We start from the raw sequence: 12139 nt of genomic DNA on the forward strand, positions 1-12139 counted from the left end.
AACCAAATTGTATGGCTTCAGGGCAAGAGATGGAGGGGCAGCTTTATCTTAGACAGAAGTGCTGGCAGAAGCTATTATTCCTTTGTTGAACCCTCCCATCACCCATCCTTCACATACAGGCGGGCACCATATCTGAATCTTCATCAGTCTGGCTAATACCTCTTGCCCTGCCCTGGTGATTCCTTCAGATTCTTTTCCACCCAACTTGTAGGCCCACCCAAGCCACATCCAGTGGCTTTTTCATATAAATACCATGTCTTGGCTCATACCGCAGGCTTTCCAAAATCTCTCAAAGGTTAACAGACCCCAAGCAAGCAGCTTCTGGCTTTGACGTGCCCCGTACCTCTTGCTAAGCAGCCCCAAGCCTGAGACTAGCAGCAACCAGTCTCAGTTTGCAGCTTAGCCTGTCTGAGGCACCTCCAAGCCCAACACAAATGGAAACCACCTCCAGATTGCTTTGAAGCTCATACCTAGTGGTCTTGGCAGGACGCAGGCAGTAACTGAACTTAGCCTGTGCCAGAGCCCTTCCCAAGAGGCTGCAGAACAAACTCACCCAGTGGCCAACTTCACACCACACCAGGGCACCCGCCAACTACTTCTGTAAATGACACACCTAAAGGAGAAACTCAGAAGACACTAGAGCCTCACTAAAACAAATCCCACTTTGGAGGAGTCAGCCTCTCCATAACAACTACTCCACTGTTGTCACAGCCAGTCCTCGCAACTAGTCAGCCTGAGAGTCCATTCCTTCTATTGATCTGCCAACAGCAAACAAGACTCAACTGCAATAGGAGGACACACACAACCCACACAAAGGACACACCTGGAGGTCCCAATTCCGGTGACCAGAGAGCATGCACCACTGGGCCCCACAGGACACCTACTGTGTAAGGCCACTATACCGTGACTGGTAGACATAGCAGCTCTACCTAATACATTGAAACAAGCACAGGGAGGCAGCCAAAATGAGAAGACAAAGAAACATGTCCCAAATGAAAGAACAAAGCTTCAGAAAAAGGATTAAATAAAACAAAGGCAAGCAATCTACCATATGTAGAGTTCAAAACGCTGGTTATAAGGATGCTCAGTGATCTCAGTGAGAGCTTCAACAAAGATATGGGAAACATAAAAAGGAGATAGACATCATAAGAAAGAACCAGTTAGAAAAGAAGAATACAATAACTAAAATAATAAAGAGAATCAACAGTAGATTAGATGAAGCAGAGGTTCAAATCAGTGACTTAGAAGATAAGGTAGTAAAAAACACCCGATTAGAACAACAAACAGCAAAAAAATATTCAAAAAAAAAATATGATAGTTTAAGGAGCCTCTGGGACAACAGTAAGCACAGCAACATAGAAGTACCAGAAGAAGAAGAGAGAAAGCAAGAGACTGAGAACCTATTAGAAAAAAAAAAAAAAAAAAAGACAAAAACTTCCTTAACCTGGTAAAGGAAATAGACATACAAGCCCAGGAACTGCAGAGAGTTCCAAACAAGATGAACCCAAGGAGGCCCACACCAAACACATGATAAAATGTCGAAGTTTAAACAAAGAGAGACTCTTAAAAGCAGAAAGAGGAAAAAAGTTACCTACAAGGGAGCTCCCATAACAATGTCAGCCGATTTCTCTATAGAAAATTTGCAGGCCAGAGCGATGAAAAGCAAGGGCCTACAACCAAGAATACTCTATCCATCAAAGCTATCGTTTAGAATTGAAAGACAGATAAAGAGCTTTCCAGACAAGAAAAATCTAAAGGAGTTCACCACTACCAAGCCAGTATTACAGGAAATGTTGAAGGGACTTCTTTAAGAAGAAGAAAAAAAAGAAAAAAATATTAAAAATATTTAAAAATGGCAATAACTACATATCTACCAACAATTACTTTTAATCCAAAAGACATAGGGTAGCTGAATGGATAAAAAAAGAAGACCCTTACATATGCCTCCTGCAAGAGACTCACTTCAAATCAAAAGACACACACAGACTGAAAGTAAAGGGATAGAAAAAGATATTTCATGAAAATGAAAATGTAAAAAAAAAAAAAGAAAAAGAAAGCTGAGGTAGCAATATTATATTAGACAAAATAGACTTTAAAACAAAGGCTATAATAGACAAAGGAGGACCCAGTAATCCCAGTTCTTGGTGTTTATTCAAAGAAACCCAAAACACTAATTTGAAAAGACATATGTATTCATATGTGCATTGATGCATTATTTACAGTAGTCAAAAGGTGAAAGCAACATAAATGTCCATCAATAAATTAATGGATGAAGAAGAAATGGTACATATATACTATAAAATATTACCCAGACATAAAAATGAATGAAATCTTGCCATCTACAATAGCATGAATGGACCCAGAAGGTATTAAGCTAAGTGAAATGTCAGATACAGAAAGACAAATGTCATATGATTTTGCTTACATCAGGAATCTAAAGAACAAAATAAATGCACAAACAAAACAGAAACAAACTTAAAGACACACAGAACACTTTGAGGGTTGCGAGATGGGAAAGGGATCAGGTGAATGGGTGAAAAGGGGAATGGAATTGAGGAGTACAAATTGGTAATTACAAAATAGTTATGAGGATATAAAGTATAGCATAGGGAATATAATCAATAATATTGTAATAACTATGGTGTCAGGTACTAGCTTTACCAGGGTGAGCATTTCATAAATTATATAAATATTCAATTACTATATTGTGTACCTGAAACTAATATAATATTGTATGTCAACTGTAATTTTAAAAATTACTAAAAAATACATTATACTATATAGCATGGAAATTCTTCAAACCTATTTCATTTCTGTAAAATAAAAACGTGATTTAAAATGTCAGGCTTTAGATGTATGAATAAGCTTCTCATAATCCATCATCCAAATTTAGGAATTTTGTGATAGAAGACAAGCTAAAATCTTATTTCATAAATGAAAGGGGTTATATTAAAGTGTTACTCTTTTAATGACTCAAAATGATTTTTAAAGATGTGTATATGGACTGTTGCTTTTTGTTTAGTATTACCAAAGTGGCTTCAGAATTCCAAACTCTGCTCCCAGGCTTATTTTGATTTCAATTAAAATCACCTGGCCAGTTAAATAAAATTGATGGAAATCTATATAAACAGTTTCGATGAAGGAAAAAAGTTACTGAGCAGTATATACAGGGTGATCCTATGTGGAAGGAGTTGGTGAACATATATACATACATAATCTGAATTAATGGACAATTTCATGTTTTGTGTTGCAAATGTCAATGATATTTGACTTTCTTTAGAGGATCAGCCTAAATGACTTCTGAATTATGAAAAGCTCACATTTTTAAAAAAGAAACTGTATATATGTCCATATTAAAATTTACTACTTCTTAGTGAACTTTCCTTGATACCATCTTTAAAATTTACAAATCCCTTTTATATATCCCTTCTTCTTTGCTTCATATTTTCCTCCTTAGCACTGTGCACTACCTAAAATACTATGTGTTTTGCCCTTTTATCATGTTTATTTTATGGCTTCTCATTAAGAACATAACTTCAGGAAGGCAGAGATTTTTATGTGCTTGTTTACAACTGAATCTCTTAACAACAAAACACTAACATATAATAGGTAGGTTCTTAATGAATGAATATGTATAGTTTTATTCATCAATGTATTCACAATATGTATATACGCATACTAATATATAACTATATTATATAAAAATAGTCATGGCATCCTACTTTTGTACAGTCCCCTAACTGCCTTTTAAGTAAGGAAAAAGAGATACAAAAACCAAAAACTACCAAACATTGTGAAGAATACTGTCTGTTTATGTAAATAACTGCTACTTTTAGGACACATGACAAAGTTGAAAGAGTGCTCTATGAGAACATTTGAAAAGTAATCTTTGAAACAACACAAGAGCAAATGAGGCATTTGCTATGTTTATGATTGTAGGCATAATTGTTGCTGCCAAGTATGCATATATCTGAGTTTTCAAAATTCATTTTATTTCTATTATAGTCTTTGAAAATAAAGTAATTTTCCATGATGCACTGTTTATATCCTTCTGAGTAGAAATGAGTAGCCAGGATGAATAACATGCTTAATATCAGGGAAGTTGCCCTTTGTCAGAATCTTGAGCCTTTTGAAATTAAACTATGAAATTAGTTGGTTCACAGATGCTGTTTATGCGCTGATAGAATTAAAATGTTATGATGAGTTCGTTGAAGTCAGAATCACATGCCGACTTTTATATATGTATATGAAGAAGATACTACCTCGTTATTCCTCCTTGCCAGAGCACATAATTTGAATAGTTTAGTCAAAAATTATTAAGAATCAACTATATACAAGGTACAATGGTAGAATACAAAGGTGAGCCCCATAAGGTCTCTTTCCAATAATATCACACCACCACCATCAATAACACTTGACATCTATCAAGTCACATAAATGACTTTCTTGAAATATCTCAATTGAGCAATGTATTGTAATCATCATTTTACAGAATAACAGATTTATATTTAGAGAGGTTAAGTAATGTGTTTCAAAACTACCTAATATTACTCACCTCTTGGAATCTGTGCCTGTTTCTATGAGAACTACTTCTTTGTCCATAACAGATATGAGTTACACTTGCCATATTTATAATGTGCGGTCCTTTCTCAGCTATAATTTGTTCTATAAAGAATAGACACTGAATTCTATGTATTAATATTTTCTTAGGAATTTAAAATTAGGATTGAGAGATTCCGATTCTTTTACTTAGAATACTCAAACTCACCTAAAATAAAGTCAGGAGCTGTTTGGTGACATTTCACCTTCAAGGAGAAGCAGGAACCTCAAATCCGTAATGAGAAGAAGGAAGTAAGCAAGTGAAGCAAAGAAAAGGTAAGCTACCTTTTGAGAGTATTTTAATTTCCTTTTGTCAAATAAGGTATGTTCTATTACCTGAGTACTTTCTTAATTTTAAGAATATGCAAGAAAACTGTTGTGCAATTCAAAAAACATCTACAACCATGTGGTAGAAATTTGCCTGTATAGAAACCAAGCTTCCAGTCTAGTGTACTGTTGCTTGTATATCTAATTACTGATCACTTAATAAAGAATTAATTCATTTAGCATGGTCATCACTTTTCTCTGTGTTCATACATGTTCATCATGATCTCTAGTTTTCTTTTTTTTTTTTTTAATTTACCATAAGAAGACTTTCAGGGACACTGAAGAGATCATTATATATCAAGTTTGGATCCTTCTTTTAGCATATAATTTTTATATCATATCACCTTTGACTGAATGCTATAATATGTGTAACTTACCCATTCTCTTATGAAACAGAAATTTTTATTATGCTGAACATAAGGATCGATTAGAAATTAGCAGCCAAAAGATATATTAAGAAAGATATATCTGGAAAGGAGTAAATAGCTATTTCTGTTGACTGCAGCAATAGTCTTTTAAATTGCAATTCTATTACGGATTTACTACCACAACTACCTGTTGTTTACTATTACTACTGCTACTACTTAAACAATTACCACCACCGTCACCACCACCACTACTACTACTATCACTGTCATAACACCACCACTACTACACTATAGCTAACACTCATAGTATTTACCATGTGTCAGCACTGTTATAAAAACTAACTCAGAGCTCTGGATACAAAATCATACAATGTCAGTTCATGTGGTTCATATTTAGAGTCAGTAATGTATTATCTTTGATTCAAGTAGCCATTTAAATTATTTAGAAAAATATTTCTTATCAGTATAATTTCAAAAGTTTTATAACAATTAAATGAGATGAAGCAGAGGAAAGTGCTTTCTGAAATGTATATTATGCACATTTAGTTATTTATACTATGCTCTGAGTAAATTCCTACCATTGGGGTCATTAACTTTAATAGTAAAGAAAGTTACATTCATGGTAACTAGGAAGTATTACACTAATTATATAAATTGTTCGCCAGTAATCAATGAGTATAACTTTCTACTATTTATATCTTTCAATGTATTTATTTTTTGTTTGCTAAGATGATCAATCACTCTGGCCATATATTGAATAACTACTATTGTTTTAATATCTTTTATATATATGATAGCCCATGTAAATCTTCAACTCTATCAATGTACTCAAATTGACGTTTGGTATAACGGATATCCTGAGTTTCTTCGATATGTTTCACATCTATCCACATGAAATAAGCAGCTCCATTCCATAATTAATGATGCAATATACTCCTTTTAAATAAGGATTTTATCAGCCTATGTAATTAGTGACGGAGTCACCTAAATGACCAGTTGGCATCATTAAATTTACGAACTACTGTCCTATCATTAATTCCAATTAAATCCTTAGTATATCTCTCACCAATAAGTAAACACATTTTTTAATTGGGAAGTACCATTATGAGTAAATTAATGGTGCCAAGTTGATTATTTAAGTGATTTAATAGTGTAGTGAGAAATCATTTGGTTGTGAAAGTATTCCTTTTGCTACCCCTCATATGTGTTTCAGTTGGGAATATTCATGTTTATTACATTTAGCAATGATCACAGGCATTTTCTACAAGAGCGTGTTAGCGTAGCAACTGAATTGAAGTTATGAAACTCCAAAGGGAGATACTGAATAGTTACTGTATTTAGAACAAGTAAAATTATCAATATTTTGACTGGCAGCTCATGTTGGAGAAGTTATTTTTCCTCATGAGGTATCAAAAAATATTTGGGCAGCCATCTGGTCTTTAGTTATTTGCTTGTTTATCTTCAGAATACTGACAACACATAGCAGAGGTTTGTTGAATGAATGAATGAACCACGGAAGTAGCTCAGTGACAGTATTATTTTCTGTATTTGAACACCTAAGTAGAGGGTTGTCAACAAAAATAATAGCATCTAAAATTTATTGATTTTTTTTATGTTTAATTTTGTTCTGAAGACTGGAAGAAGGATGTTTCATATATTGTATACTTTGATGTTCACAATAACCAAAAATGGGATCGGCCAGGATTTTGGACAAAAACTTGAAACAGTTCTAGATATTTGAAGTAAAAAATAGTTAAATGTAAGGAATCTGGTTTTTTGAAACATTGTTGAGATGTGGACTCCAGATGGCCTCCGGGAATGATGCCAAGCCTGTAATAGAACCTGACCACCAAAGCAGTTAGAACTCTGCCACGGCTGCCTTCAAAAGCCTCAGAGCTGGAGACTTAACACAGACATTTCTACATCTCAACTTGCCAGCAGAAAACAGCCAAAGCAGCTGGAAGATAGCCTCTGTTACATTTATACTTTCCAAATCTCAGAGAATTATATAGAATTTTATAGTAAGTTTTTCATCCAGAACTTTGACTGCAAGAAAGAAATATTGTTTTTTTTTTTTTCTTTTTAGCATCTTCTGTATAGAAAGGAATGTGGGAATAGGTAGGAAAATATTCTGAGTGCCACAAAATATATTTATCACAGACTTTATTATATTCATATCCACGTATGGAAAACATGATTCAGTTTAAGTAACTTGCTCATGATCATAGAGCTATCATGCAGTGAAACAAGGATTCAAATCTCGGTGTATTAGCATACGCTAGGATAATTTTAGAAAAAAAAAAAACATAAGCATTTCGAAATGGCCACAGCCTGGAGTATTTAAATCACAGTGATGGAAGAAAGAAGGAATGTGATGAACACAATGTTGTCTCTGAAGCTTTTGCCTGGAACTGACACACGTTATTTTCTCTCATATTTCATTGACCAAAGCAAATCCCAAGGCCACATCCCAGCTCACTAGCATAAGGTTGGGGGTGTACAACCTTCCTTCAGCGAAGGAAACTAAATATTTGTGAACAGATAGTCTATTATGGAAGATCTATCCGGCTCTAAACCCTATGCTCTCATCTATTGAAAGCCTTTTCTTATGCCCTAAAAGCACCGTGAAAAGATCTAGATAAGTGGAAGTTCTAGCTTCATAGAGAGAGAAGCAGGTTGCTATTGGCTATTCCATCTGGACTCAAATTTTTGCAATAAGATGCTGCCAGCAGCTAATTTCCTTTCTCCTAGGACCAGCTCTTCTCTTACAAGAATCACTTGGAGCAATCAAGGCAAGAGGTGCTCTTAGATAAGGCTGAGTTGAATTGAGAGAAATGAAGGTGCTCATCTTCTGAAGACTTATATTTCCCTATGGACATAGAACATTGCTTCTGATGAAACTGAGCAGTGACCAGCAGGATCAGTCTAAGCACTTGTCATGTGTTTAATTGTCATAACAACTTTTAAGACAGATACTACTATCAATCTAAAGTTTAGAGAAAATAAAACTGAGGCACAGAAAATTTAGTTGGCTTAACTAAAGTCACCCAAGTCTGTATCAGTGCTTGGATTTGAACCCTACAGATTTTGCTCTTAAGCTCACAATCTTAACAAGTATACACTACTGCTTTTCATTGTGCCAGGCATTGTTCTAAGGCTAGGTTCTGGGGTTACATCTATGGGCAAATAAACATGATCGGTGCCCTTATAGAACTAGTCTAGTAAGGAAGATGTGTGTTTGTATGTGTGTGTATATTTGTGTGTGTATATTTGTTTGTAAAAGGCTGTACACACATACATACATACATATGTACATATACACACACTATAGAATCACAAATTTATATAATTATCAACTTGTGCTTTGAAAGAAAAATGCAGAGCATCTAAGACTATAAAAAAAAACAGGACTTAAAAATTAGTGTCATTGAAGATTTCTCTATGAAAATAAAGTTTAAGCTGAGAGTTAAATGATACGTTTACTAAGTAAAGAGGGTCTAGAAAAGAATATTTTAGCAAGGGCAAACAGCATTTGCAAAGGCTTAGAAACAGGAAGAAATGATAAATTTTAGATACTGAATAAAGGCCAACATGAATGGTGTTTAAAAATAGTGAGGATGACAAGAGATGAAGCTGGAAACAGGGCAGGGGTCCATATCATCTTGCTGGGGCTCCTAAGGCAAATAAAGGATTTTGGTCTCTATTTTAGGAGTAACAGAAATCCACTGAAAAACTTTGAACTGGTAATGCTATCATTTTAGATTTGGATTTTATGTATATTATGATTTTTAAAAATAGTGATTTTTTTTTTTACCTGCTCAGTTTTTATATGTCGAATTGGTGGAAGTACCTTTACCCAGAATCTTAAGCTTTATCAGGAGAAATCACTGTGTGGGTTTGAGTAGTGAGGAGGAGAGTAGGACACTGAAAGTATGATAACACAACATGGAAGGCTGATGAAAAATTATGAGGACATTTGCAGATCAGATACCAATGAGTACATGTGAGATCTGTTTTTTCACAGAAACAATTACCAGGAAGAATTTCACCTTAAGTCTATTGCAGCTCTCCTGGAATTGTAAACTGGAGAGAAAGAGAAAAGTGAGATTAGGCTTAACCTATAGAGTTTGACCAAAGCAGAAACTTTTCTGGAGTAGCACAAATAAGTAGAAAAGGTTTGGTGGGGAGGAACCAGAATAAAAGAATGGTGACGTTTTAGCTAAAAATGGAGACGTTCACTTTCCTCATAGAAATAAGTATTAAATAATTATTTAGAAGCACTCAAATGTTAAGTTAGAATTTGAGACAACACTAATTTGACTTTTAGGAACCCATCAGGCACATCTTTACCTAAGTTCTTGGCAGAAACTATGGGTTATTTTAAACCATTTTCTCCTCTGAATTTTTGTTGCCAATAAAATAAAATAATGCTTTGTTTATTTATTTATTTCTTTTTTTTAGCAGAGAGGAAAAAGGAATTCAGAGAATAATTACAAAGTCAAGACACCAAGAAAGCATGAAAGCAGTTAAGTCTTAGGAACACTTGGAAGCTACAAATCAGACACCCTTGGGATTTGGATTCATTTTTTTACTTACTGCTGCCCTCTGTTCTGCAGACTGGATTTCTTAACAGCCATAATATATTATATTCCCATCCAGTTCCAACCACTGGAAAGATACTTCCTTTCACTGTTTTTTGATGGCATATCCCACAATCGGGGGAGGAATTCATCCTATGTGGGGCCAGGTGGTTGCCAAGTGTGACTGTGGGATCATGCATGTTCACACAGATCTTGATATGAGTCACAAATGTAAATGATATTTTTGGTGAAGGATACTTAAGCTGTGTGGAAAACGGGGCTTCTGGCCAGAAAAACTATTTTTCATCCTTCACATATTTGCTAAGACGTATTATTTCTCTTTTGACCATCGACACTAGAATACTTGTCTCTTACATCATTCCTGTACTTACCCTGATCATGGTAAACATAAAAATATATTCCACTTGCTTGTTTCTTTATCTGTATTCGTTAAAAAAAAATATTTCTTGATGGTGGAGACTTTACTTTGATAACGTAATAGCACAAAGACTGGCACATTATATGATAATAAGAAGTGATCTTATTCTAATTTTTTTCAGGTAATGTGCTAGTAAATTTTATGTGGATTACTATGCTTATTTCTGACAATAAACCTATAAATGAATTAGCATTATCATTTCCATTTTACATAGACAGAAATTTAAACTGTGAGGGGGCATGAAGCTCAAGGTCATGACTTGTGTTAGAGCTGGCATTTGAATGCAAGCAGTCTGACATTAGAGTGCTTACTTTTAATTGTGATACTGAAACGTCATTCTTTCAGCTTTAGGAAGCATAAAAATTAAATGACATAGATCTGAAACATTTAACTTTGTTTCATGAAAGCTTTAGTCATGAAAATTTATTTATTTGAAGAAGAGAACTGGATTAGTTCTGAAAAATGAAGGATGATGGCATCTGTGTAGACAAAGTCAAGAAAGAAAACAATTATTTGCATAATACAGGAAAGCAAAACAAAGTAAGATGGAAGGCAGTTAATTTTTTTGAAGTTTATGTCAGTCAGTGAAATTTAAACATATATTAGAAATATAAACATATTTAAACATATACCTTCTCAACAAAACTGTTGACTAAATGATGGTTGAATTGATGTTGTGATAGACATAAAAATGAATCTAAAGCAACAGAGCTTTTAAACAATGACACTGCACTTTTATCCACATTTTACCCTAGGATAATGATAATTCATAATCAGTTTACTGTACCATACTGGTTATGGAAGTATAAGATGCACTTGTATACAGAGTTTGAAAGGACTAATAATTTCATCTGGTAACCAGAATGTTAGATAACAAATGCATATAGTAAGTCTTACTGTGTTTTGGCCAAAATATTATATAGATAGATAATATGTATATCCCTATAATCATGTATTTATAAACTCTTCTGATTACAGAACAACTAAGAGTAGATGTATTTGCATCGCCAATGATCATTTGTCTCTAGGAATAAGCATAGAAAAGTCTTCACATCGTTAGCTCACTTTAATTGTAAATATATAAGATAGTTATCTTCAATAGTATGGTATTGATACAAGTAACTCATAATAATGCAACCTAAAATTTGTATACATTTTTGAAGCATAAAGATAGTAAGTTTCCCAAATCTCTGTGATTAGAGGACAAAATAATCTTGATTAATAGTCCATAGATCATAAAATATACACTCAGGTTGATTCATAAATAAATTTCTAAGTTGGGATGTTCTATGGCATTGCTTTAAATTTATAGCTCCTTCTGAATTCACAGTTTTCCGATAATGAAATCAAACTAACTGGATATTTGGATTATTTTGCTAGCATGTTACCATAATGATGTCAAAAATTTTGTGGAGTTTTTTTAATTGATCGAATTTAATTGGAGATATTAAAATTAGAATTCAGATTTCGATAAGATCCATGGAAACATAAATACAGAAAATACATCTAGCATACAATTTTAGAATAAAGAAAGGGAGAGGAATCATACTTCTACTGAAAAGTATTGTGAAAAAACTATATTTATAATATTTAGATACAGGAGCATAAATCGATCATTCACATACAATATGTGGCCATGCCTATTCAGATATCTTGTGGGTCATTGGAAGATTCTACAAGCATTCGTTTTCTTAGTCTTCAAAATATCCAGTATTTGTTAAAAATATCCATGGTAGAATTGCCAAAAGCTACAGGTTGTGAGATTAAAATGTTCTGAATTTTAGACTTTACTACGAATCCTATTTACATCTACAAATTACCTGATT

The 12139-nt window shown here is 33.8% G+C and overlaps 1 long non-coding RNA gene across 2 annotated transcripts in view; it reads left to right on the forward strand.

Moving 5' to 3' along the window:
- LOC107504014 overlaps positions 1-11467 on the forward strand; it is a 114063-nt gene extending 102596 nt beyond the window's left edge. Inside the window, exons 6-7 of one of the 2 annotated variants that reach the window (XR_004952662.1) lie at positions 4711-4875; positions 9756-11467. This is a non-coding gene — a long non-coding RNA (uncharacterized LOC107504014). Of the gene's footprint in view, positions 1-4710; positions 8605-9755 lie in introns of those variants that run through there. The other variant, XR_001595351.2, reaches the window with a different exon arrangement.
- Positions 11468-12139: the final 672 nt, after the last annotated feature.

The sequence above is a fragment of the Rousettus aegyptiacus genome, unplaced genomic scaffold, assembly GCF_014176215.1.
Source record: "Rousettus aegyptiacus isolate mRouAeg1 unplaced genomic scaffold, mRouAeg1.p scaffold_m13_p_8, whole genome shotgun sequence".
Taxonomy (NCBI): Eukaryota; Metazoa; Chordata; class Mammalia; order Chiroptera; family Pteropodidae; genus Rousettus; species Rousettus aegyptiacus.